This window comes from Dermacentor variabilis, chromosome 10, assembly GCF_050947875.1.
Source record: "Dermacentor variabilis isolate Ectoservices chromosome 10, ASM5094787v1, whole genome shotgun sequence".
Lineage (NCBI taxonomy): Eukaryota > Metazoa > Arthropoda > Arachnida > Ixodida > Ixodidae > Dermacentor > Dermacentor variabilis.
The window spans coordinates 64,069,613-64,092,715 of NC_134577.1; positions in this window are offsets into that span (position 1 = coordinate 64,069,613).

Below are 23,103 nucleotides of genomic sequence, written 5' to 3' on the forward strand. Positions count from 1 at the left end.
CGAGGGAAGTTTTGACTGTCGACATAACAATCTTGGTCAAACTTCGTTTACAGAATCGTTTACAAACGATATCTCTTTACCGAAAACGTACAGTGAACACCACTGCGCGTGGTAGCTGCGATGGAGTCTCTCCAACCAGCTTGCGTGAAAGGTAGCCAAACGCTGAGAGTAAACTATGTGAAATATGTTGTTATAGTGGGCTGTCTGTATAATCAAATGGAGCATAACAGAATGGAGCCTCAATCCAGCGATCGCACGGGTTTGCAGCGACCGACTGCGCGTCTGCATGCGTGTCTGCGCACAATGTGTTGGTTACGCTGTGAGCGCGTTTTCGAACCGTGCCGTGAGCTTTAGGCCGCAGCACATATAAGAATTTGGCAGTACACTAGCAACCATTGTTGCGTGGACGCTATCAGAACTGTTCAAAAATAATTCCGTTAAGAGACTTCGACGCCTAGCTATGGCGACTGTGATGTGCCGTCGCGACGATTCAATCTTTTTTTGTCTTCTAAATTCTTGAACATTTAAATATTATTTCTCAAGTTGCGTTGCACTGTATGTTTATCGGTCTTCTCAGCGTGCGATTTCCCTCTGCTTGCTTTTTGTAATCCGCTGCATTAATTCATAACACAAACATGACAATATGCCGTGCCTTTTTTTAATGTGCGTCTTACCGCTCCCTTTCCGTTCCAGTGAACTTGCCAGTATCTGGCATCAACAAGTTCATAGACCAAACCGTCATGATATTAGCCGGGCAGCGGGCGCAGGCGAGCGTCTGAGTGCGCGTTTTCTGCTATTCACCGAACATCGCGCAGTCCCGGCGCCGTAGCAGAAATCTTCCTCGCGTTTGTGCTTGCTGCATACCCGAGCTGTAGCCAATAGCTGCCTGCCGGTTCTAAGTTTCGCCAGCTAAGCTTCACGCAGGTCCTTGCCTTGCGGCTACGTGTGAATGAGGCTGACAACGGGCTCCGTTGCATACGTCCGGCACTGCGGCACCGAGCAGTAGCCTACCATGCTGACGCCTCCAAAGGCAGCCACTACCTATTATAGTACTTCCAAATGTTGTCAAGCAGACACCCAAGGCGGTAAAGCCTCACCACTTAATCAGAACCGCGGCGCAGGCGGGACTTCAAACTTTCGTTTTCAGCTCTCTTCGGCGCTTTCGAAGCAGCCGAAGCGGCCGCTGTGTCCACGTGATCCCTCATGCCACGTCACGCCGACGGTGGCGCTAGCTTTTCCAGTGGTGGAGCTCGCCCCCAATATTATACCCGTGGAACTGCGAGGAAGCAGCTCACAAGCTTGCTGCAGGGCGTAGAAAACCCTCCACGTAGATGGTCTGGGCAGACATAATAAAACGTGGTGGAGAAATTACATAGTCGCCATCTTGTGATGACTAACGCGCAAGACAATTCTTGGTGTCACGGAGGGTAAAGTACGAGTGGTTGTTTTATTTCGCTACCTATTTCCGAGGGCATTGGATTGGAGGCAGTCTGCAGAGTTCACTATGTCCTCGGGGGTTTAAGAAAAAAAAATGTTACACTAACGAAGATGGTCATATTCGGAGACATAGAAACAAAGAAAAACGCAGTGGTGACCATGCGTGTCCGCCACATTTCGTTAATTACGCACGCTACCGCACTCTGAACATTTTCTCAGCGGCGATGACATAACGTCAACGATTATGGTGACAGGTATACGGCGACATGATGACGATATGACAGATCACATCGCATCCTCAAACTTTCGCAAGTCTACGCACAGCCGGCGAAATATCCAGCTAGGCCGCGCCCAAGTGCCGAGTTTTCCGTATGCCTGCCACTTACGATGGATAGGATTCGGGAGACGGTGAGTGTTAGCTCCAGAGCTAAGACTTGATCATATCTAAATACATGATGGTGAAATTGTTTTTCTTGGCGACCTCAACCCCGAGTGAATACTTAATTTATATAATTTCTTTTTTTTCAGTTTCCAAAACAAAAGCATTAAACAAAACATCTATCGTGTTTACAACTCTATATCCGCAATGAATATCAAAAATTTGTCAACTGCACCTAACAATGTATCTAAAGCGGACAAAATTGACCTACTATGCACCGCTCTGAAATATGCCACTAATTTGTAAGCAGGACTTTTTGCAATGCCGTCGTAAATGTTTAAAAATTTTTTATATATGAACTTACAGACGCTGAAAGTTCATATACCACATTTGTCATATGTCACATACACCACATTCATACCACATTCTAAGTCCTAAACCGAAAGTATCTTTCCTAAAGGTGTTGGTGTCCAACTTACTCGAATACAACAAACACCATTGTCACGCGGTTGTCAATAACAGCATTTCTGCCTTTTACATGTGTTTGAAAAGGAAATTGGAGCTGGCCCCGAGCTAAAGCAGCCTCTAGACACCGCTTCCTGATCATTCGCTTAACATCGATCATAACGCAAATTAATTCCGTCATATAAGCGACTAGCGTTAAAAAAAAATCGCCGACGATTACGATACTCCCCTAATGCGAAATTTGAGCGCAGCAGTTTAGGTGTTCTAGCGGTAGCGGCAGACGAAGCATTTCCACCGGTTGCGTCGCCCGTTGTTCAGCAAAAAAAAAAAAAAGCGTCAACACGGAAACTCGCGCGGAGCGCTCTCTTTAGCGGCGGCGGCTACGCAGGCGAAGTAGCGCATGCACAATGTCCGAAGCCCATGCCGGCACTTTGTTTCCATATATGGTATCGGTGTGTGCGCTCGCCGCATGCCTTTGTAATGACGTCAGCCGCGACTGGGTGACTGCGCATATGGATGGATGGACGGACGCTATGAGCGTCCCCTTCGAAACGGGGTGGTGGGTTGTAGCGGCGCGCTGCTATGCCGCCATCCGCGTTCCTCCTCACCCTTTCGCCAAACTCTCCTCCTTCGACTTCCTCATGCTTCCGCTGTACCCTCCTCCTCGGCTTTCCTCTTCGCTTTTGCCGTCTTTCATCCTCAGTTGCGCTGCGCGTTCGCTCTCTGTTTTCATCCTTCGCTGGGTTCGTTCGTTCTGCCGGTTACGCCGAGGCCGGCGCTCAATGTAGAAATGGGCGCCTAAGTACTGCGCTCTAAAAACCCGGCGCTTGGGGTTTGGGCCTAACTAAAGATTCGGGTGGCTGTACATTCCATGCAGCATGACATCCAAGCGTGGGTACCAGCAAACTGCAGGATCCACTTGCAGAGTAAGGGGGCATTACATTTCGACCGCTGCTCAAGTGTTGATTGGCTGGAGCTGTTCGAGCGAGAAGGAAACAAGCGCCCCCAGCTTGTCTCCATCTTGTCTCCAGCCACGGAGCAGGAAATATTTATGAGTGGAAACTCCGCTGTTTGTGGCGACCAGACAAGGTCACAAGCCCGCGGAGCCGTTATCGTGCTGGCGGCGCCTGGCGGCCTGGAAAGAAATTACCGCCGTTGAGAGCGCGCACGCCGGAGCCGCCTGCCCGGGCGCTGCATTCTTTTTTTCGCTGCGGCTTCTACGACGCGCCGCATGGCGCCGCCACTGTATACGGCCCCGTCGGCGCATACAACAATTGTGACCTTATCTGGTCGCCCGCGCTCGCTCGCGCTGACGGGAGTTTCACCTCCTAAATGTCTTACTCCGTGTCTCCAGCCATCCAGTGCGTCGCACCTGGATGGCGCGCGACTTGAGACCGCAAGAAACCCGTCGGCGTTAATAAGCCCCATCCAAGGAAATGATCAGAATAAATTAATCTTGACGTTCAGCAAGGTGTGGCACATGCACACAGCTGCTCAGCTGTGTATGTACGACGCTCGACTGGCGCTGGTAGCAAGAAAAAAAAATGTCCTGGGGCTCCGGCATAGCCGAATGAGCAGAACGTCACGGTGCATCCATTTGGCTTCGTTACTTTTGGAGCCAAACGCATCGCGCGCCTCTGAGGGGGGGGGGGGGGGAGGAGGGAAGCCTTCTGTAATCCTCCGCGCATGTGCAATCGAAAGCAAGACAGCACGACAACGACTAAAACTGCGCAGATGCGCATCGAGCGTCCGTATACTTATTATAGCGATAAAAATAACTCGAATTTCTTGCACTGGTATCCGTGGGAATGGCTGGACGCGAAACTTACCACAACAACGGTGCCTCACACCACGCTGTCAGTCTCTCGGCGCAGAATGGGGGTGCACGTACGTATACTGAGAAATGCGAAACCTAACGCTCGACGCTTAACTCGTCTATTGATCCGTTGTAATGACGTAATCGACTGCACCTTCCAATCGAGACTTCGGTTAAAGTGTCATGATGCTCCAGTTTATACGTATCGCTGACAAAGTAAAGAACTGACAAAAAAATCACCACATAAAACACATATGCGTATCACACGTGCATGTAATGTGGGCTACCGGGGATCTCTAAAGCGCACAGGCCTCTCAGCGGTATAGTACAAGATGTTTAACGACTTCTTTTGATTTTATGAAGTTTCTTACATTGGGGACTACTGGACCATAGGTATGTGCTCAGTGAAAAACCAAATAAGCTTCGCTTTAAAAGAAGTCCTAGTACCAAGAAACGTCGAAATTAAGTTCAGAAAATCAAGCCAGAAATTGTCTTATATGCATCAAGGCATAAATGCAAAATCATGGTGTGTCGTAGTATGTAATGATCAAGAAGGCTCTGAAAAAACGAGTGCAAATTATGTCTGGGAACTAAAAACGGCCGCCACCAGCTTACAATGGGATTAAACGCCATAAGCATTTTCGCTTCCCGTGGCTATACCATGGCCGATTTTGCCGAATAGACACTTCTGGATGTGCTTGTTTGTGTCACTCATTTCAGATTCCAACTTGAACGTCTTTGCAAATTGAAGGGGAGATCGTGATATCGCAACTCGCTAATGTTAAAAATTTGGCCCGGAACACCGAGTTTTTTTTTTATGTGGAAGCATCGGAAGCATCCTGCCCCTCCCCTCGCTCAACAAACGTCCTGCCTATTCGAGGAGCGAAGTTGTATTTCGCTCCTCGAACAGGCAGGACGTTTGTCGAGCGAGCGCCTTTGCGATGTGGTGAACGCGGTTTAAATCGCGTATCCGGGACCTCAAAGCGGCGCAACGTAATGTCTTAGTGCATTTCTCTCGCATTTACCGCTAAATCGCCACTGAATCTTTTTAAACTCCCTTGCTTGTGACCGTCGTAGTCCCTCCCTTTCAGAGAGCGCACACACTTTAAACGCCGAGCGCCTTTATGACGAGGTTCTCGGGACCTCCAAGGTTCTTCGTTATACAGATCCCTACTATGTTGTAAATGCCGCGCACCGTAATGCTCACAGTATAGAGCAAGCTAAGCACGTTCAACAACAACAAAAAACATTCATTCAACATTAAGTACGCGAGAGAGTGAAATAAATCGCAATTTTTTTTTCGTGCACCCTTCCTGATAGAACGTACGATTTCAGCCAATCTTATCCAAACGAGCTCCACAGTATGCCTTGCGGCGGAGCGCATGGAGTTACGCAAGGTAAAGGTCCAGCACGCGTCGAATGCTTCTGAATGATGTCGAAATTCTTGGTTCGTTTACAGGATCTTCATCAGTGTTGCCTTCGTTAACACTCAAGTCCTTTCCGCCAAATGTGGCTAAAGACATTATCAGTTACGGTTATATCAACTCGACACGATCAACTGCGACATATTCGTCAGCTGCCGCACCGATTGAAGCGATACAAGCAGCGTACGGATTCATCGATTTCTGAAGTATAGTGCAGCAGGAAAACTTGTGATATCGGTAGGCTCCGCTATACGTGGGGTTCGTTGTAAAGGAACAAATCTGCCATCGGGAACGCCTAAATTCATTCGGTGTAGAGGTAAACTCATTGCAGTGGTCCTCTTTGCAGAAGCGCTCACAACACGTATCAAGGGTAAGAATTGAGCCGAGACATCATCGGTCCTTTGTCGTACAGGTCATTTCGCTGCCGAGGCGTTCGTTGTAGATGCGTTCGACTATAGTTACTGTAGTCATTATGCGCCGACTATTCTTTGACGTAAGTTAACATATATGCGGGAGCAGCAGGTTTCTTTGAAATGTGCGACTTACAGGGCTCTATTCACTCTGCGGTCCTTCTGGCGTAGCTGAAATCTCTCTTCACCACCTGTGCCATACGTCCCTGCCTCTCCGATGACGTGGCTTCCCAGCTGATCAGAGCGCGACAGCGCGCATAAGTTCTTGCAGTGGTTTGTGACAATGTTTTATCCTAATAGTATACTATAAAGGCTCTCCTTGTTTTTGTTTAGAAGTTTGTGACAATGTTTTATCCTAATACACTACTATAAAGGTTCCCCTCGCTTTTGTTTAGAAGTTGTGAACAGCTAACGAGTATTCAGCGGTCCAACCATCTACGGTGGGGCAATGAAACGGGGAGTATGTTGCCATATGCCGTAAGCACCCCTTCTGAGCAGCTTATGTTGAGCTTTACTCCGTTGTCTAAATGCCACGAAAGCATCGCTGCGATTCCTCGACGTAACTAGACAGAGCGACCGTCGGCACAGATGCTGCAATTTCCATTACGTCGGCGACTCCGGGACCGGATATGACGTAGCGATCACTCTCGCTCCATTCCACAGGTCCATTCGATTCGCCCTGCAGTACTTCGCGAACTAGCTCCCACCAGCGCAGTACCAGTACTTGCTCGTGCGGAACCGGCATGGCAACTCCTGCACGAACGCTGCACCGGTACCTGCTGTCTGACGAGCGCTGGGAATGCTGTGGACTTGTCCTGCGCGAGGCCTGCGCCGAGCGAAACGAATGGGCACCGTGCAGATGCCGCCCTCTCGAACTGAAGAAACGAATAGCAAAGTGCAGTATACTTCGGCAGCTAGTTCACAAACTGCAGGGCCAATCGAATGGACCGTATGTCGCTCTTGTCCTCCATCCTTCACGACCATCTGATCCCGTTCGCAACGCGCGCCAAGCGCCGCTCTGTGGCCTCTGTTGACGCAGTACAAGCAGTGGCATTGGCATGGAAAAGTTACGTTATGCCATCCAGTGTACATCGAATCAACCCCCCCCCCCCCACACACACACACTCTTTGTGTGTGTGTGTGTGTGTGTGTGTGTGTCCTTCTCTGGGACTTATCCTACCCTTTCTCCTTACGCCAGTGCAGGGTAGTAAACTGGGCTTGTTCGTGGTAAGCGCCCCCCGCGTTTCATTTATGCTGTCTCTCTTGTGCACTCGCTTTATTTAGTTGTTACCACAACATAAAATAGAACGTCTGAGTTCTCCTTTACACGGGAAAGCAGGCACCGTGCCTATAGCAGTCGTATGCAGTACAGGCGGGCTCTTCCGGGTGGTAACCGCTTTAAAGTCACGGACACTGGCACATGGAAAGCGAAACGTTGCTCTGACTAAACCCCGTATATATTCAGAAATGCATGTTAACTTGAATCCCGCGCTTGACTCGATCTAAGCGACGCCTGGCGTGAACGCGCCCAAGACACTCATTGCGTTTCCTCTGCCGCGTTCACGACAGGCGTCATTAGATCGAGTCAAGCTTGGGCGTCGAGTTCAGACGCATTTCTGAATACAATAAACGATTTGTTTTATTGTGATAGACGAATATTTAATTAGGCTACGGAACGCATCGTCGAATGTTCCGTCAATAATAAATCAGTTGTCAGTCAGCGCATTTCCCCGTGCCTCAAACCTGAGTCCGTCTCTACAGAGCTGTTCCCAGCCTGAATTTGAAGTAGCCGATGCTTTCACCTTAATGAACTCCTCCGCAGCGTAAGAGAGCGCGTGAAAAGTGCCAACGTACACGTTGACTCTGTACGGGGAACTCGGAACAGTGCCCGTGCCTTTCCAGTTTGCTAAACGCACTTATAGTGGCCGTTACCAGGCCTGGCGTGGCTACGTGCAGGACTTTCCCTCTCTCTCCCTCTCCCTCTCTGCCTCTGTCTCTCTCTCTCTCTCCTTGTCATGTTTCGCTGTCCTCCCGTTACATAGCGGAGCTCGTTTTCTCCCTTTCCCTTGTTCATACTCGCGTATATCATCGTCGTCTGCAAAGCCATACCGGCTTCGCGGCAGAGACGGACGCTTCCGCGATTTGGTCTCTCCGCAAGGAGACTCACAGTTCGCTCACCCCTGCGTCCCCCCAACCCCACCCCCGTTATCGCCGTGTGGAGGGCGCTCTGTTGCTTCGAATCACGAAAAAGGAACCGCGGTGGCGCACAAAACAGACAAAGCTACACCGCGCTGTGCGGCGGTGCCCTCCCGCACGAAACACGCTCGAGCTCGGATCCGATAAGGGGCGCAGTCGTCCGAGCCTCCTCTTTTCAATGAACTTGGCCTTCTGCCGCCGCTCGCTCGCGTCTGAGGCGAGGAAAGAGCGTTAACCTTAGCGTCGGAGCAAAGGGGTGGGGGGGAGGTTGTAAGACTCCCGGTTGCACGCGGCCTTCTCGGCGCAGCAGGCACCGATAAGAGTCGTATACCGCGATATCGGAGATCGAAGTTCGTCCTCGCCAGGCCGCGCGGCAAGTTTCGCCTGTATGCGGGAACGGTTTTTTTTAATGCGCGAGCATTCTAGGGCTACACATACCTCGGAAATCTGTCCATCCGTCTAGCCAACAAGCAAATTTGACAACCGAGGGAAGACGTCAGCGGCAGACCTAGGAATCAAGTAACGGTGAAGACCCTGAAGAACACTGTAGGACATCCCGACATGACCTAAAAACTGCGCAAACTCTTCATTCATTTCTTAAACTTGGGATAAAACCATGTCTGACCGGCTGGCCCGCTCCCTCGGCTGCGGTTCCAGTGGATAGTACTGTACCATTTATTTGTTATTTAATTATTTTTGTTTTTCATTCAGAACTGCCCCTTTGGCGGCAGTTCGATTTGTTTTCGTTAATTTTGGTAGCCTGCGACACTTCGGTGCCACATACTGGGCATAAGTTTCATTCTCTTTCTCCTCCCCATCTTTCATCCCCCCCATCCCGCTCCCATGTGTAGGGTAGCCAACCGGTTGAGCTAAACTGGTTAAACTCCCTGCCTTTCCTGCTCCGCTTTTTCTTTCCTTCCTTCCTTCCTTCCTTCCTTCCTTCATTTAAGCAAATTATCATTGCCCACACTATTTAGTACCCGTAACGTGAGTCTGTTAACAATGCGAAGCGGTACGGGCTGGGGTATTTTCATTAATGTGTTTCTTTTAACCCCAACACGCTTTCAGCTCACGTAAGCAAGTTCACATGCATAGCATTTGGCTGCACACACGCACGGGCTTCGTCTGCACTTAATCCTTGACTTAGGAACTGGCTACGCAGCTATTAGCTAAAAAAACTGTCTTTCGCTATAGCGGGGTGTGCCAAGTACAGATGTTTATTTTCTTAATCTACCATCCTGCGCATCGGGAAGATCACGAAGCAATGCTGTACGCGTGTTAGTCCTATAGCGAATCCCGATGGATCAGCCGAAAATTGCGCGATTCCGTCGCTCCTGCCGCCGTCTTCCGGAACGGTTGCTTCCGGAAGTTGGCAACTCTTCATTGGTACGGGAGGCGTCGATCGAACGAAGGAATTTATTCGGGCTACACGTAGACGGAGACAGCGAGCAGAACCGCGGCAATAAAGATGGCGGAGCGAGGCGCCCCCCCCCCCCCTCGCCATTCTCGCCGTCCATTACACCGCAAGAGATTCCTCTTTCTTCCGCGGCGTAACTGGTTCGCAACGCCAGCCATGACTGTGGTCGAAAGAAAACTTTATTTCCGCGTTGCAACTTTGTCGAGCGTGGCGTGGCTAAGATCGGTGGCACCTACGAAACGTCGCGACGACGAAGAAAAGCACAGCCCGTCGCTTATCTCTGAACTGTGTCTACGCGAAAGCCATTATCCGAGAGACAACTTGGAAGTGTGCGACAGGCTGCGAAATGCACCCAAAAGCGATAGCAGGAGTATATCGAGGTGTCGTAGTTTGAAACGAGCTGTTTCTTTCTTTTTTTTAAATTTTTTTTGCTCGATCATCTTCCTGCGCCGAGTGACCGACGCTGGAGGTAACGGCGGCGCCTGAGCCAATGATGAAGGGCGATTGAAATGAAAAACGAAACGCGTTAAAAACAAACAAAAAAAACGTCCTGCCATTTTTCTCCTCAGCTGGCCCGCGTCTTTGTCGAAGCGCAAACCGCACAATCGAGAGCGTAATTGACCATGACTAATTGCTCCCGCATGCTGACCGAGAAAGTTCCGATATTATTTGTGACCTACAGTGCCTTGGCCGTCATCGAAAGGAAGGATCGCCCATATCGAACGCGGACGACCAAGGTCAGATAGTGCCTTTTCTTGCATCATGCATTTCTGTATACTAAGCCACTGTGATTGCCTTTTTTGTTGTTCCTTGCCTGAAACAGTTCGGTTATCATAATTGCACGACGTCGTCTGAAGCCCCCTCCTCGAGCGTGTCGAGAATGGTGGCGTCGTGACCGAGTCGTGCGAATAGCTAATGGTCGCTTTGCCGCAATTGCGGGCCGCTTCCGCAAAGACCTCGCGTTAACTTTGCAGGCGGAGACATTATCGTTCGCAGTTAGTGCGTGCAGTCTTATTCAATGTAGTCGCCTTCCGGCCCGAGCAGAGCCGCGACACCTACACGGCACAGACGTGCGCCACATATAGAAAAAAACAAAAAAACAAAGAAGACGCGAGGCCTACGCACTTTGGGACGTCGCTTGCGCTGGAATTGCTTGGCCAACGCCTTCCCGTCGTTAATGGACCGGCGCTGCCAACCTCTTCGCACGTTCTCTTTAGTGCATGCGCGCGTATACGTCAGAATTATGTGGCCGCATATATATATATATATATATATATATATATATATATATATATATATATATATATATATATATATATATATATATATATATATATATATATATGTGTGTGTGTGTGTGTGTGTGTGTGTGTGTGTGTGTGTGTGTGTGTGTGTGTGTGTGTGTGTGTGTGTGTGTGCGCGCGCGCGCATGTGTGTGGCTTCGCGGGTGGTATCCATACGGCACACCAACGGAACAAAGGCTCGCGTTTCTTTGTAGATTCGCGCTCCGCACGGCGTCATGCAAATGCTTTCTTTGATAGCTGCGCCCTATAATCCCGGGCGGTAAGAGCTGGCGAGTCCGTTAATGCTGGAAGCGTTGTGTGCAATCAAGGCACACCCGGGTCGCATTGCGGACGTGCGCGAAATGATCCTGCAAATGTGCAATCTGTGCTGTCTATATACCCTCTGAAGGCTTCTACGCGATCGGCTTGCAGGGCGTGAATTGTTTGCGTCCAGAACGTTCCGTACTTTTCGTGCGGGCCCATTCTTGTCCCTTCGTCGCCAACCCTGTGCCTACGGTTGCGGAGCAGGTTTCATGATGGGTCTTATGAGGGTGCGTTGGCACGCCACCGTGTTTTTCTTTTCCTTTTTATTTTTATGCTAATATACAAAGTGCCGAGTCATGAACGGCTTTCCTACCGGATCCTTACTCTACCTTACGGATTTACTGAAAATTTATCTGCTCACTCAACGTTCCATGTCCCGCGTTGTATAGGACGACGTTGGTTCTACGACGTTGTGTGGTCTATAAAAAATGAAAGTAGGAACGGAAGCTGGCGCTGAACTGCCGAGACCTTCGAACACTTTCAAACCAGGTTGTGTGGCTTCTCGTTCCGAGTTTCCTTTCCATGTATTGTCGTGAGAATAAATGAACTCCATTGTCATTGTCGTTGCTCCAAGCGACCACAGAGAAGGGTGCAAAGATCAGCGTCGTGTTTGAGTAAATGCTCTCCGCGTCAAAGGCTGTCGCCAATGCCAACTTACGGAGCTGATCCGGAATGTCTCGCAGCTTGTTATTGGGTTTCTTGCGCGATTACCCGATGCCCTATACTGAACCCATCACAGATTGCACTTTTTGTGTCTGCATGGTTATGGAGATGCGACTCTATACAGTTTGGCTTGCTATTTGTTTGTTAGCTTTCTTGCTGACCCGCCGTAATTTTCCCGCGGCTATATGGTTGCGCCACTAAGCACGAAGTCGCTGGTTCGATCCAGGTCGCGGCATCCGCATTCCGATGGGGCTGAATGAAAAAAAAAAGAAGCGCTCGTGTACCTTTGCTTTGGGCGCACGTTCGGGAATTCAAGGTGGCCGAAAAATCCGGATCCCTCAACTACGTCGCACCACATAACCAACCGGGCAATGTTTCCGGACGTTATAAGCCCCCCACAACTTAATCAGATTTCCGCTGTTTGAATCTGTAAGCATCCGTAACTTATCGGCAGTTAGTTAGGGACTTATCGTTGTAGATATCGCTCGTCGGTGCCTTGCCGTTCAAGAACCCCACGTTACTTCCTACACGCATAGCGCGGCGAAGAAGCGGCTATAGCGACCGAGCAGCCAAAATCAACACCCATGTACTACAACCTCCCCCAGATAACCGTCTCCCCCCCTCCCCTTGTACGACAGCGGCTGCTTTGAGCGGCTCGTTTGTAAGTGACTGCCGACAAGCGACGAGGGGGACGAGCTTCGGCCCGTTTGACAACCGCCGCGTCGTAGGAACAAGAAGGAAACATCGCGTACAACGTCGTGCGGGCGTCCGACCGCCGTCATCGTCGGCTTCGTATCGGGCGAGCTACACACGCGACCGAGCTCATCCCTCGCGAAGCCGCGTGGTGCCGTATCGCTGGCCCTCTCTTCAGCTGTATATAGAAGTTGCTCGAGCGGTGCCGTTTTTTTAAAGGGACACTCCCGGCGGCCACCGCTGACGACTCAGAGATAAAAAAAAAGAAACGACAGAAGAAAACGGCGGCAGTGCCACTTTGAGAGACGAGACGCGCGCCTCCTGTTGGCGGAAGCGCGGCGGCCTCCAAAAAAAAAAAAACAAAGCGATCCTAAAAGCGAGCTTCTTCGCGAGCAACGCGTGCGACTCTCGCGCAGCCCTGACAGTGACCCGGACCAATCGCGCAGCACTGGCTGGCGGGGTGTGTGTACCGAGAAGAAACGGAGACGCTATGGCCTCGGTGACGGACGCCTCTGGGAAGGGCGAGCTTTGAAGGTCGCCCCCCCTCCTGGACCTGACGGGCCGACGGCGCGCAATGTCGTCTGCGTGCTCGGCGTCCGTCGTCGAACGCTGTCGACTCTATTTGCGCTAAGCCATAGTTTAAAAGCCAGCACGTCGCGTCATACTTGAGCAATATGACGAGTGTGGGCTGCGCGCCAATGCGTTATGGCTGAGCTGGCATATAGGACCACCATCCGCGCCACGAGGAGTCTGCACTGGCGGCGAGTTCTTTGTTCTTGTTTTTTTTTTTTGTTCTTGTTCCCTAGTGAAATGGCGCAACCCATTATGGGGTATCGGCCATCAGTCGGAAGGTCTTTTCACCGCAGTTCCAGTTGCTGTTTCTTCTTCTGTTATTACTAAGAATATCAAGTTCTGTTTGGATCGCACCGCTGGTACGATCGGTTGGGAACTCGGCGCTGACGCCCGTGGTTGTACCTGGGTCGCAAGCCCCAAGGGTAGCGTTGGCCTGGCGGCCTGGGGTACAACTGGAAGCATCCGAAGGTCCCGGCAAAGCATGAGTCGACTGGTAACAACAAAACAACTTGTTTATTTTAACATCGCAAAGAGTTGGCGGTCAGGTTGACCGAAGTAGAGAGACGGGAGAGCACTTTACTCAACAGAAGAAATCGGAGCCCTCCTTTTGGCGTCCGGGGGCAGCTGTCTTTATACTCTCGCAGTTGAGGGCAAGAAGGAACCCCTCAATAGACGAGCACGTGAACGTACAATGTCGTAGCGCTGTCGTAGCACAATGTCGTAGCACAATGTCGTAGCACACTGTCGTAGCGCTGTCGTAGCACAATGTCGTAGCACACTGTCGTAGCGCTGTCGGTCGGGCACAATGACTGTAATGAGAGGGTGATCCTTTGCGGTCGCATCGCCGCAGTCGCGCCTGGAAACACCTGGCGGGGAGCGTTGCGGCGACGACGATCGGGCCAAAATGTCTGCCGCCCCGCCGCAGTCGCGCCGGCAAAACCACGTGTCGCAGGCGAAACGCAACAGACCGCCCCGCCGGGGAAAGGAGATCCCGATGGACAGGGGACTGCATCCGCTGTCCGGAGGGATGTCGCTCGATGATGCTCATAACCGAAGTCGGGCGTCCCTCGACGTTTCTTGAGCGCAGCGCACAGAGAAGGCCTCGTTCTCTCGTTCAGGTTCGCACGGGACACTGCAAAGTGACTTCGGGAGAGTTCACATTTTTGTTCTCATTCCCGGCATGCGTTAGAACTACGCTGACACACAACCGCTCAGTCAGCAAGCACGGCACAACCCTCACTAAGCCCTGCCAGGCTCTTTCCCCTTTTTATACCACTGCCTAGTTCCTTACAGTAGTCTAGCATCACTCAGAACGCGTCCACAAATTGAAAAATTGCACTAGAAAGCATATCATCACTTTGAAACACTAAACAAAAGCAATATGTTAAAAAAAATCCTGCCTCAGGAAGAAAAACATCAGTAACAAACAATTTTGAGGCTGATTCCTACGTTAGGGGCTTCGACTTAAGCCATCGGCGTTACCGTTGAGACTCCCCTTTTTGTAACGCACCTCAAAGGAATATTGTTGTAAAGCGAGGCTCCAGCGCAGGAGGCGGCCATTTTTGGGAGAGATGGTCTGCAGCCATTGGAGAGGGCAGTGATCCGTCTCAATGATAAACCTCGAGCCGGCTAGATAGCATGACAATTTCTGAACGGCCCACACGAGACACGCACACTCTTTCTCGGTGGCGCTATACGCCTGCTCACGACTGGTCAGCTTACGACTAGCATACAGGACGGGGTGTTCTACTTCTCCATTTTCCCGTTGGCACAGTACAACGCCCATGCCTCGCTCACTAGCATCGCACTGAACAATGAACCCTTTTGTATAGTCTGGCGATCGTAGCACAGGCTGGCTTGTTAGGGCACTCTTTAGGGCGCTAAAAGCTCTTTCCTTTGTCTCGTCCCAGACGACTGTTTGAGGCTCTGTTTTTCTTAGAGCATCCGTCAGGGGAGCCGCGATATCAGAGTACCTAGGGATGTACCTCTGATAGTAGCCGGCGACACCTAAGAACGACCGAATATCGGTCTTTGTGCGCGGTTGCGGAAAGTCTCGCACAGCGGCCACTTTTATTTCAGAGGGGCGGCGACGACCCTGACCAATCACGTGACCGAGGTAGACAACCTCGGCCTGTGCTAACTGGCACTTAGGAGCCTTTACTGTCAAGCCCGCTTCGCGCAGGCGGGTTAGCACTGCCCGCAAGTGTGTCATATGCTCAGACCAGGATGCGGAGAATATCGCTACGTCGTCTAGATACGGTAAAGCGAATTCTTGCTGTCCCCTCAACACTTTATCCATGAGGCTTGAAAAACAGTATGGCGCGTTCTTCAAACCAAAACTCAACACTTTAGGACGGAATGTTCCCATTGGTGAAATGAACGCCGCATACCTACTAGCCTCTTCTGTAAGTGGAACCTGCCAATAACCCCTGACAAGATCTAGGGTGGAAATAAACTGAGCGCTACTAACTTTCTCAAGGCGCTCCTCGATGTTAGGGATCGGATAAATTTGATCCTTAGTGATGGAATTAAGCCTGCGGTAGTCGACGCAAGGACGAGGTTCCTTGCCCGGTACCTCAACTAAAATCAAAGGGGAGGTATAATCACTCTCACCTGCCTCAATAACACCGAGCTGTAGCATTTTCTTTACCTCAGCCTCCATAATATCGCTCTGGCGGGGTGACACCCGATACGCCTTGGATCGTACTGGCTCTGGGGAGGTAAGTTCTATATCATGAGTAAGTACAGAAGTCCTACCAGGCCTCTCAGAGAACAGACCTTGAAACTCTTGTAATAGCTGGTGTAGTTCGGTTTTCTGCTCGGGCGACAGCGGTGCTTTACTGATAAGGTCACTAATGACTTGACCGGTGTCTTCCCTGTTCGTCACTGAGCCTAGTCCCGGAAGCTCGACCGGAAGCTCTTCAGGAACGTTTACCATCATGCACACCACTGCTTCCCTTTGTCTATAAGGTTTGAGCAGATTACAGTGGTAAACTTGCTGTGCTTTCCGCTTTCCTGGCAGACTTACGACGTAGTTAACGTCCGACAGTTTCTGAACAATTCGTGCTGGGCCCTCCCACTGCACGTCTAGTTTGTTGTTTAGCGATGTGCGCAATATCATGACCTCATCGCCCACCTCAAAACGACGGGCCCTGGCTGTCCGATCATAATAAACCTTGGCCCTCTGCTGGGCCTTTGTCATTGCTTCACCTGACAACTCCTGTGCCCTTCTTAAGCGTTCGAGGAGCTTAAGTACGTACTCCACCACGACTGGGTCGTCGCCCCTGCCTTCCCATGATTCTCGAAGCATGCGAAGCGGAGACCGAAGCGAGCGACCGTACACCAGTTCAGCTGGCGAAAACCCCGTAGCTGCATGCGGCGCGGTCCTTAAAGCAAACATCACCCCAGGCAGACACAGCTCCCAGTCAGTTCGATGTTCAAAACACAACGCTCTCAACACGCGCTTCATGACGGAGTGGAGCTTCTCAACGGAATTCGACTGTGGGTGGTACACTGAGCTGTGTAACAGCTTTACCCCACACCTTTCGAGAAAAGTTGTCGTCAAAGCGCTAGTAAACACTGTGCCCTGATCTGATTGGATTTCCGCAGGGAAACCAACTCGCGCAAATATGGACAGTAGTGCATTAACTATCTCAACTGAGCTGAGTTCTTTAAGCGGCACTGCTTCAGGGAACTTTGTCGCTGGGCAGATCACAGTCAAAATGTGTCTGTACCCCGTGGCTGTTACCGGCAGAGGTCCCACTGTATCAATAACGAGCCGTCTAAAAGGCTCCGTTATGATAGGTACCAATTTCAACGGCGCCCTTGATTTGTCCCCTGGTTTGCCCACCCGCTGACAAGTGTCACATGTCCTCACGAAATGGTCTGCGTCCCGAAAACACCCTGGCCAATAGTACTCTTGCAAGAGACGGTCCTTAGTTTTCTTAACTCCTAGGTGTCCGGACCACGAACCCCCGTGTGACAAGCGCAACAGATCCTGACGATAGCATTGAGGCACGATCAGCTGATCGAACTCCACTCCTCGGCGGTCTAGATACTTCCGGTACAGGACTCCACCTCTTTCCACAAAACGCGCAGTTTTCCTGGCGATACCTTCTTTGACATTGCAGCGCACGTTTTCCAGGCTGCCATCCCTTTTTTGCTCGGCTATCAAAGCCGACCGGCTGACTTTTAGCAACCTATCAAGTCCGTCTGACGTAGGCGCGATGAGCAAATCAGTAGATAGCTCTTCTAACTTTCCCGTGTCGGGCATTTCCTCTCCAGTATCTGGCGCCTTTAACGTTACAGACTCAAGTTTATTCAGTTCGGGCGTGCTCTGAATATCAGCTTGCTGCGCCTCTGACCCTTTTTCGTTGTTTGATAACGTCGGCCCCGCAACTACCGCCTTTGCAGCGAGCTCCCGAACCTTCGATCTGGTTAAGGCCTGAACACTAGCTTCACCAAACAAAAGCCCCTTCTCGCGCAGGAGGTGATCGGACCTGTTTGAAAATAGGTACGGGTACTGGGGTGGCAGCATAGATGACACTGCCGCCTCTGTCTCAAGCGCTCCGAAAGGTCCTTCAATAAGCACCTTTGCTACTGGCAGACACACGCTATGAGCTTCCACGGCTTGCTTGATCCACGCGCACTCGCCCGTGAACATATGGGGTTCTACATAAGACGGGTGAACTACATCCATCGTAGCTGCGGAATCGCGAAGCACTCGGCACTCTTTCCCGTTCACGAGGAGGTCTCGCATGTAAGGCTCGAGAAGCTTCATGTTCTCGTCAGTGCTGCCTATTGAAAAAAACACAACTTTTGGTGTTGTTTCCGGACATTGCGCCGAAAAGTGACCCGGCTTCTGGCACGTATAACAAACGCGCGCTTGCCTCATCTCGAACCGCTTTCTGCGTTCGGCTTCGGCTGCCGCCGTCTCCTTAGGTTCGGTCGCACTGCTTCCACTCGCATCCGCACTACGCGTGTTCCCCTTTGCTCTCATGGGTGTGAACTTCGGCCTCTCAAACTTCGAGCCAAATTCACCCTTTTGACCGTCCTTAGCTCCGCGAGCCCGACGCGTCACAAACTCCTCGGCTAGCTCAGCGGCTTTAGCCACCGTACAAACGTCTGGCCTATCCAAGACCCAGTATCGCACGTTCTCCGGTAACCGACTATAAAACTGTTCTAGCCCGAAGCACTGCAGAACTTTATCGTGGTCACCGAACGCTTTCTCTTCTTTGAGCCACTCCTGCATGTTTGACATAAGCCTATACGCAAACTCTGTATATGACTCACTTTTGCCTTTCTCATTTTCCCGAAACTTCCGACGGAACGCCTCCGCAGACAGCCGGTACTTTTTTAGCAGACTCGATTTTACTTTGTCGAAATCCTCTGCCTCCTCTCTATCCAAGCGAGCGACTACGTCGGCCGCCTCGCCGGGTAACAAAGTGAGCAAGCGCTGTGGCCACGTTTCCCGAGAGAACCCCTGCTTCTCGCACGTTCGCTCAAAGTTAACCAGGAACAAACCAATGTCCTCTCCAAGCTTAAACGGCCGCATCAGGTCAGTCATTTTGAACAATACGCGTTCTCCTGCACCGTGTGCCTGACTTCCATTACGAGCGCGTTCCATTTCTACCTCAAGACGCTTCATTTCCAAAGCGTGTTGACGGTCACGCTCTTCTTTTTCTTTCTGCTCTTTAAGTTCGCGCTCCTGTTTCTCTTTTTGCTCTTTAAGTTCGCGCTCCTGTTTCTCTTTTTGCTCTTTAAGTTCGCGCTCCTGTCTTTTTGACCTCTCCTCAATAGTCTCAAGGCATTCCGACAGCTCGTCATCCTCAGCCTCTAACTCAAGAATAGCCTTTAGCAGTTCTGGTTTTCTGAGTTTGTCCGAGACATCCAGACCCAACTCTCTTGCAAGCTCTAACAATTTCGGTTTGCGCAACGACTTCAAATCCATGGCTGCTCTGAATGCTGCTTTCTCTACTGCTTACTATTGTCTTGCCGCAAACTAACCCGGCAGCAACGACAACCACAATTACCAGCTCTGTTTCTGACACTAACAAAAAGCCTGGCAAAGCTCAGAAGAAGAAAGTCCCGCACTCACCAAACCTCGCAGGCAGGAATTCCGCGCAGTCGTTCCGCTGCAGGCAACCAGTCATCACACAGGGCTCGTTGCACTGCTCCCGGATCGTCGATGAGCTGCTCAGCATACAGTCAACTGCATCTCTTCGCTGCTGGCCTCCGTTGTCGCGATCTCACCGCTGGCAGACAGTTGTTTGAAGTCGGAGGCGATCTCACCGCTGCCAACCAGATGTTTGGATCGCACCGCTGGTACGATCGGTTGGGAACTCGGCGCTGACGCCCGTGGTTGTACCTGGGTCGCAAGCCCCAAGGGTAGCGTTGGCCTGGCGGCCTGGGGTACAACTGGAAGCATCCGAAGGTCCCGGCAAAGCATGAGTCGACTGGTAACAACAAAACAACTTGTTTATTTTAACATCGCAAAGAGTTGGCGGTCAGGTTGACCGAAGTAGAGAGACGGGAGAGCACTTTACTCAACAGAAGAAATCGGAGCCCTCCTTTTGGCGTCCGGGGGCAGCTGTCTTTATACTCTCGCAGTTGAGGGCAAGAAGGAACCCCTCAATAGACGAGCACGTGAACGTACAATGTCGTAGCGCTGTCGTAGCACAATGTCGTAGCACAATGTCGTAGCACACTGTCGTAGCGCTGTCGTAGCACACTGTCGTAGCGCTGTCGTAGCACAATGTCGTAGCACACTGTCGTAGCGCTGTCGGTCGGGAACAATGACTGTAATGAGAGGGTGATCCTTTGCGGTCGCATCGCCGCAGTCGCGCCTGGAAACACCTGGCGGGGAGCGTTGCGGCGACGACGATCGGGCCAAAATGTCTGCCGCCCCGCCGCAGTCGCGCCGGCAAAACCTCGTGTCGCAGGCGAAACGCAACAGTTCATGTCGACATTAACCCACTCGCGTCAGTTAACGTCACCCGCGTTTTCCTTGTTTTTATTATATGTTGGATTTATATGATTATTTCCAAAAAAAAAAAAGAAGTGAAGCCTCCTAGCTTCCCTGGTTATTCTCGGTCATCTTTCAGGTGAGCTCGTATTTGAGCACGCTCATCGTTAATATTTAGTCACTCGAGCAGCTCATCCCACAAGTCGCACAAATTATCGGCATGTCCGCGAACACTGATGAGGTGCACAGCTATGTGTATAGGGACACTTCGCTGGTGCAGGAGTCCTCAAAGACCCCGCATGCAGTGCCAATGAGAGCATTTCCTGCTGCCACGTTTTATACAGGCAGGCTCACGTGCGCCCTCCCGAAGGCTGTTGGGACCCAGTGATGACGTGTCTACTTTTACACTGGACAACAAGGTTGTAGGCGTATGTGTATCAGTGACAAGGGCAGAGTACTAAGTTTTTATCGGGGTGTCTATTAACATGGCGTCGTAGTACCTGCCTATGCGAGAGTGTCTGATGAGTCGTATCAAGAAGAAGAACGCAAACAGAGGGGCTCGATTTTTGCTAATCACGACCATATAATGCCAGCAGGTAATGAAGCCAAAGAATGTGTAGGAGTAGACGGCCATCAAGCCGTCTACTATCTTGGGTATTTTTCTGTGTGTACTATATTTAGCCCTGCGAGTACATGTCAGCCAGTTGCACTCATGGTCATGGCAGGTGGATGTGGAGCATAAGTCGTATTGTAGTATGACTTTGAAAAATTTCACAGTCTATTCTACGTGGAGCATAAGTCGTATTGTCCTATGGCTTCCAAATTTCACAATCTATTCTATGTGGAACATAAGTCGTATTGTCGTATGGCTTTGAAATTTCACAATTTATTCTATGTGGAGCATAAGTCGTATTGTCCTATGGCTTCCAAATTTCACGGTCTATTCTATGTGGAACATAAGTCGTATTGTCGTATGGCTTTGACATTTCACGGTCTATTCGATGTGGAGCATAAGTCGTATTGTCCTATGGCTTCCAAATTTCACAATCTATTCTATGTGGAACATAAGTCGTATTGTCGTATGGCTTTGAAATTTCACGGTCTATTCTATGTGGAGCATAAGTCGTATTGTCCTATGGCTTCCAAATTTCACAATCTATTCTATGTGCAACATAAGTCGTATTGTCGTATGGCTTTGAAATATCACTATCTGTTTTATGTGGAACATAAGTCGTATTGTCGTATGGCTTTGAAATTTCCCGGTCGTTACTATGTGGAGCATAAGTCGTATTGTCCTATGGCTTCCAAATTTCACAATCTATTCTATGTGGAAAATAAGTCGTATTGTCGTATGGCTTTGAAATATCACTATCTATTTTATGTGGAACATAAGTCGTATTGTCGTATGGCTTTGAAATTTCCCAGTCGTTACTATGTGGAGCATAAGTCGTATTGTCCTATGGCTTCCAAATTTCACAATCTATTCTATGTGGAACATAAGTCGTATTGTCGTATGGCTTTGAAATTTCACAATTTATTCTATGTGGAGCATAAGTCGTATTGTCCTATGGCTTCCAAATTTCACGTCTATTCTATGTGGAACATAAGTCGTATTGTCGTATGGCTTTGAAATTTCACGGTCTATTCGATGTGGAGCATAAGTCGTATTGTCCTATGGCTTCCAAATTTCACAATCTATTCTATGTGGAACATAAGTCGTATTGTCGTATGGCTTTGAAATTTCACGGTCTATTCTATGTGGAGCATAAGTCGTATTGTCCTATGGCTTCCAAATTTCACAATCTATTCTATGTGCAACATAAGTCGTATTGTCGTATGGCTTTGAAATTTCACAATCTATTCTATGTGGAACATAAGTCGTATTGTCGTATGGCTTTGAAATTTCCCAGTCGTTACTATGTGGAGCATAAGTCGTATTGTCCTATGGCTTCCAAATTTCACAATCTATTCTATGTGCAACATAAGTCGTATTGTCGTATGGCTTTGAAATATCACTATCTATTTTATGTGGAACATAAGTCGTATTGTCGTATGGCTTTGAAATTTCCCAGTCGTTACTATGTGGAGCATAAGTCGTATTGTCCTATGGCTTCCAAATTTCACAATCTATTCTATGTGGAAAATAAGTCGTATTGTCGTATGGCTTTGAAATTTCACTATCTATTTTATGTGGAACATAAGTCGTATTGTCGTATGGCTTTGAAATTTCCCAGTCGTTACTATGTGGAGCATAAGTCGTATTGTCCTATGGCTTCCAAATTTCACAATCTATTCTATGTGCAACATAAGTCGTATTGTCGTATGGCTTTGAAATATCACTATCTATTTTATGTGGAACATAAGTCGTATTGTCGTATGGCTTTGAAATTTCCCAGTCGTTACTATGTGGAGCATAAGTCGTATTGTCCTATGGCTTCCAAATTTCACAATCTATTCTATGTGCAACATAAGTCGTATTGTCGTATGGCTTTGAAATATCACTATCTATTTTATGTGGAACATAAGTCGTATTGTCGTATGGCTTTGAAATTTCCCAGTCGTTACTATGTGGAGCATAAGTCGTATTGTCCTATGGCTTCCAAATTTCACAATCTATTCTATGTGCAACATAAGTCGTATTGTCGTATGGCTTTGAAATATCACTATCTATTTTATGTGGAACATAAGTCGTATTGTCGTATGGCTTTGAAATTTCCCAGTCGTTACTATGTGGAGCATAAGTCGTATTGTCCTATGGCTTCCAAATTTCACAATCTATTCTATGTGCAACATAAGTCGTATTGTCGTATGGCTTTGAAATATCACTATCTATATTATGTGGAACATAAGTCGTATTGTCGTATGGCTTTGAAATTTCCCAGTCGTTACTATGTGGAGCATAAGTCGTATTGTCCTATGGCTTCCAAATTTCACAATCTATTCTATGTGCAACATAAGTCGTATTGTCGTATGGCTTTGAAATATCACTATCTATTTTATGTGGAACATAAGTGGTATTGTCGTTTGGCTTTGAAATTTCCCAGTCGTTACTATGTGGA